This window comes from Hemitrygon akajei, chromosome 22, assembly GCF_048418815.1.
Source record: "Hemitrygon akajei chromosome 22, sHemAka1.3, whole genome shotgun sequence".
Classification (NCBI taxonomy): domain Eukaryota; kingdom Metazoa; phylum Chordata; class Chondrichthyes; order Myliobatiformes; family Dasyatidae; genus Hemitrygon; species Hemitrygon akajei.
In genome coordinates, this window is record NC_133145.1 from 48,318,018 (window position 1) to 48,324,017 (window position 6,000).

The following is a 6,000-nucleotide window of genomic DNA, read 5'->3' on the forward strand; positions in this document are numbered from 1 at the left end:
TTGTCATCTTTCTATAAATGTTTCTTGCATTTTGTTTCATTTGAATAAAGGAAATACTCTTAAATAAGTTCCACGAAGTTTGGGGAAAATGGCACTGGGAACAGTGTTTGCTACGTCGGTTGCTAAAGCAACTGGATAGTCGGAGTACTTGCCTTTAGAAGATGCTTCAAGTGACATTGCCAAGGCAAAATAAACGATTTACAATCAATATCAACACTGTTCGTTCTCGTAAGAGGGATATCCCACCTAGTCACAGAAGCCTGAAAAGTTGCTCTGTATTCCCTCTTCAAGCAAACGGTGCAGAGGTTCGGCACACTGATCTGCTGATGACATGTGGCAACACTTAATGTGTTGGAGGACAATGTGGTGCTGTGCTGCAGTTCAAAGATCTGTGGGGAAGTTGCCGTGTTGTTGCTTATAATGAAGTCTTCAACCTACAACTTCAGCTATAGGGCGATAGCGTCATAGAAAATGCAGCACAGAAACAGGCCCTTCAGCCCATCTAGTCCATGCTGAACCATTTAATCTGCTTACTCCCATTGACCTGCACCAGGACCATTGCCCTCCATATCCCGTTCTGGTTATCTTTCCACAATGCCGCCTGACCTGCTGAGTGATGCCAGCATTTTTGTTTTCTTTTTATTTCAGATTTCCAATGTCAGTAGGAAGTTTTAAATTTTCCTTCTCTAACTGCCTTATACAGTCTTTCCCCCCTCACATTGGCATACTACCTACCTTCCAGGGCCACAAACAGTCCAAAAACAGTCCAGCTGAGGCGACACTTCACCTGTGAATCTTTTGGGGTCATATACTGTGGTGCTCCTGGTGTGACTTCCTGTATATCGGTGAGACCCAACGTAGATTGCGAGAATGCTTCACCAAGCACCTATGCTGTGTCCACCCATTCTAATTCCACTTCCCATTCCCATTCTGATATGTCTATCCATGGCTTCTTCCACTGTCGTGATGAGGGCACATTCAGGATGGAGGAACAACACCTTAAATTTTGCCTGGGTAGCCTCCAACCTGATGGCATGAACATCGATTTCTCAAACTTCTGGTATTGCCACCCCCCCCCCCCCCCCAACTTCACCATTCACCATCCCATTTTCCCTCTCTCACCTTATCTCCTTGCCCGTCCATCACCTCCCTCTGGTGCTCCTCCCCCCCCCCCTTTTCTTTCTTCCATGGCCTTCCGTCCTCTTCTATCAGACTCCTCCTTCTCCAGCCCTGTCTCTCCTTCACCAATGAACTTTCCAGCTCTTTACATCATCCCTCCCCATTCAGGTTTCACCTATCACCTGGCTTTTCTCTCTCCCCTCCTCCCACCTTTTAAATCTGCTCCTCAGCTTTTTTTCTCCAGTGCTGTCGATAGGTCTTGGCCCAAAATGTCGACTGTACTCTTTTCCATAGATGCTGCCTGGCCCTGCTGAGTTCCCCCAGCATTTTGTGTGTGTTGCTCCGATTTCCAGCATCTGCAGATTTTCTCTTGTTTGTACCTGTAGTCCCTCTCTGCCCCCATTGCCTCACAGAATTTTGTTTTTTTGAAGGTTTTATTTTACCATTGCAGCTGATGCTAAGATCCGGTATCAAATTTCCTTGACTAATATCATACACAGCAAGATCAAAGTTCAAAGTAAATTTATTAACAAAGTGTGTTAAGGACTTTAAAGTATATGTATTAATAACCTTGAGATGAATCTCAAAGTCGTATATAGTGTACATAAATATACTTTGCACTTGTATACTGTATGTTATTGTATACTACCTTGAGATTAATTTTCCTTCAGGCACTCTCAGGGAAGCCAAGAAATACAATAGAATCCATGAAAAACTACACACAAAGACCGGCATGCAGTGCACAGAGGAGCTCCATCTTGGGTACGAGCATCCATAGTATCCAAGGAGTGGTGACTCAGAATGGCAACATCCATTATTAAGGACCCCCATCACCCAGGCCATGCCCTCTTCTCACTGTTACCATCAGGAAGGAGGTACAGAAGCCTGAAGGCACACACTCAGTGATTCAGGAACAGCTTCTTCCCCTCTGCCAAACGATTCCTAAACAGACATTGAACCCGTGAATATTACCTCACTTTTTTTCAATATACTTCTGTTTTTGTACTATGTTAATCAGTTTAATCTACATATATACTAACTATAAATGACTTACTTTTTTCTTTCTATATTATCATGTATTGCATTGTACTACCGCTGCTAAGTTAACAAATTTCATGACACATGCTGGTGATAATAAACCAGATTCTGATTCTGATTCTGAAAACAAACACTGCAAATAAATAAGTATATAAATAATACTGAGAAAATAAGTTGGAAAGTCTTTGAAAATGAGTCCATAGGTAGTGGAATCAGTTCAGTGTCAAGGTGAGTGAAGTTACCCACACTAGCACTAAAGTGCCAGTGATACCCATCGCTATCTACAACTGATAGATGTAGAGCAACAGCCAGAAAATGAGACTTTTAGACATTCCCATTGATGTGCGTCAGCCTGTTTTCCCACTGACAATAACTGACTCCAGCTCCTTCACATCTACCTTTTACAATCAGTCTTGAAATATCAAAAACACTGGGTACATTAAATAACTACATCTTCAGCAAGTGCTGTGGAAATATTCACATTTGTCATTATTGGAGAATAGTGGGAAGTATCAAGATTTCTTTTTAAACAGTACTGATAGTGATATAAAACTAAGAGCAGTTTTCCTTCAATTTGAGTTTGCTCTCTCGATGTATTTTCCCTTTATCTTCCTGCATGAATGATAGTTTATTGGAACTAGCATAATTTGCAACAACAGTTCTCTCTTTTCTCAAGCTACTACTTGATGACTTACAGATTCCTGTCTCCATCCCATGTCACCCCAGATATTTTTACCTTCTCAGGCTTATTTGAAGCAAGTCGTATGGCTGAGATTATTGTAATTACCTGTCTTTGGTAGCTGAGTCCTTGGTTCCAAGGCATTGTTACCTGGGCCTTTAGTTCTGGTCTTCTTTAAACTCCAACCAACCAATAAGATGCTCCTTAAAATCTAAATCTGTCTACAAGGCTTTGGTTATCTGTCTTTGAAGCTAATTCTCTAGCCCAGCGGAGTATTTTATTACTGACAAGGCACTTGTTAAATGGTGTGAAATATTTCAGCATGTCACAGACATTGAATAATTGGAAGCTGAATGAAAACACAAGAGATTCTGTAGATGCTGGAAATCTTGAGGAACACATACAAAGTGCTGGAGCAGTTCAGCAGTTTGGGCAACATCTGTGGAGAGGAATAAACAGCCAGCATTTCGGGGTCTGACATATGGAGCTTGGAGAGGGATTTCATCAAAGCATACCTAAATCTCTTTTAGTCCTTCTTCACGGGATCAAAAACTTTACAGAAAAAGATAATCTTCCTCTGTGAACAGCAATTATTTTTATACTGATTACCTCAATTTAAAACAACAAAGCTTAAAACTGAATCTTTTTCAAAGATGCAGTGTAGTGGTAATTTAGTCACTGCTTTTATTTTTGGCAGCTGACAATCTTCTTACTATTAAAGTGAAAGAGAAGATTATTTGAAAGACCCTACCTTCTGGTTCAGAGTTTTTCACTTTATTATTGATGCCTGTCTACTGGGCATTTTCCACTGCCTTGCAACACATAGCAAATCAAAAAAGCATGATCACCTCTAAGTGCCCCCATGTACCTACTTAATTTGTCCTACATAACCTTCTCTGCAATCTAAAATTACCACTTTTATCCCTCTTCCCATGTTCTGACAGACGTTATCTGACATGGTTCATTAATGCTGTTCATTTCCCCACAGATACTGCCTGATCCCCTGAATATTCCCAGGATTTTGCTTTTATTTCAGATTTCCAGCGCTGCAGTTTTTGTGATTTTTCAAAGTTGACTTTGCTGATCTAAAATATTTCAAGTTACTACAATTTTGAAACATGTAACTGATAACCGGAGAAATCAAAAACTAAATTCATTGTTTGTTGCAGTGATGTTTTTGAATTTATCAGTAAATGATAATTAAAAATTTTGGCATCTATCTGCAACTCAAAGCAACATGTGTAATGGTCCGCTCCGTGATTTCCGCATTCTGGTTCACGGTCCCGTCTATGGACTCTAGACTCTGGGTCTTCCGGCTGTCCCTTGCTTCAGTTGGGCTTAATCACAGGCACTTGATTCTTGTCATGGGGCTGGGAATATAAATGGCCCTGGGTTCGAATATAGGTGCTGGTTTGTCTTGTCTTTGTTGCTGGGGGGTAAGTCAGGTTGTCTTTGATGTTACCTTGAGGCTGGATTGTCCCCTTCCCTCCCCTTCACCTTCCTCCTGAAGCCTCACCTATTCTTGCTGTCAAGTTCTACTGCCGGAGCAAGACTGGAGCCTTGCTGTGTCTAGATAAGGAACTGTCTTTTGTTGTTTGGAACTGTCTCTTTGTGTCCTCACCTTTGCTAGGTAGGTTTGGCCATTTGCTGATACCTTGTGTTGAGAACTGTCTTGTTGTGTTCAGCTTTCTGTGTGAGTCCTGGCCCTATGTCCTGTTCCCAAGGAGGGGTCCTGGCTCTGTGTTCTGTGTTCCAGTCTCCCTAGTCCAAGTCTGAGCTTCATGTCCTCATCCAGCCCAGGAGTCCTGTGTCCTGCCCCCACGTCCAGTCCTGTTGCCTTGCCATGTCTTGTCCTTGCCTAGATCCAGAGTCTGAGCCTGAGTCAACACCCAGGTTCTGGGTCCCCGTCCGGTCTCTGGCTTGGAGTCCTTCTCCAGGTTCCAAGTGCCCAGTTCCTAGTTCCTTGTCCTGGTCCTGCTTTCCTTGTCTAGTCCTAGCCCAGGTCCTGTATCCTAGACTCATCCAGGGCCTGTGTCTTGTCCAGTGTTATTTCTTCCCCACTCCCCTTGCTTTCTTGACACACCTAGTCCTGTTCCTAGTACTCCAGTGTCTGTGTCTTGCATTTGGGTCTGCTCTCAACGCCCACCTTATGACAATGTGCATACTGTCAACTAATTTATCAAAAATAAGTTCAGTCATGCAGCTATTATTAAAATTCTCCTGTAAACTGAATCATCATATCTTCTGTCAATCATTCCTCCCTCCTTTCTGTTAATTCTTTAAGTACAAACTTGCCATTTTGATGTATCATCTCATCTACTTTGATCATTTCAACTCGGTATTACCTAGATTTAAAATGGACTTTCAGCATAAGGACAAACACAATATTTTGCATAGAGAGCATCTTAACATACTGCATCTCTGTGTGGTATCTCAGTTGTACAGCAGCTGATAGGAAAGCACTTCAGCGGGTCATCTCTAGTGCACGGAAGATCATTGGGACACAGCTCCCAGCCCTGGAGGACACCTACAGCTTATGCTGCCTAAGAAAAGCTACAAGCATCTGTAAGGACAATACACACCCATGCAATCATCTTTGAACTTCTTCCATCTGGCAGATGTTATAAGATTTTCTATGCCCGCACTTCCAGGCTGAAAAATAGCTTTTTCCCCAGAGCTGTAATTGCTCTGAACTAATTGATCAAGCATTATCCATAAATATGTTATATTGCTACTTTTAATACTGGTTTTATGGCTGTCATGCAACAGAGTTGCACTTTTGTACTGCTGGACATTGCTTGTACTGACTGGTTACTTGACTTTATTTATTTGTTGTTTTATAGCATTGAGTACGAGAGTTGCAAACTTATTTTCGCCGTATTGGTGCATGACAAATTGTACTATGCAGTGACAATAAAGATATTTCATTTCATTTCACTTTGATTCGCTATGGTAGCATTAGTTGGACTTTGAGATTATTTGTGTCTTACAAGAAAAGTTACCTGAGATGTAATGACTGCACTTATTCATTTGCTGATATTTAAATTCAATGTTCAAAATTTCTCATCAAAGTACCTGCATGTCACCATATACTACCCTGAGATCCCTTCACTGAGGATTGTTACCCTGTTGTGGTGGAGAGGCTTTGAGTTCCTGAGACTTCA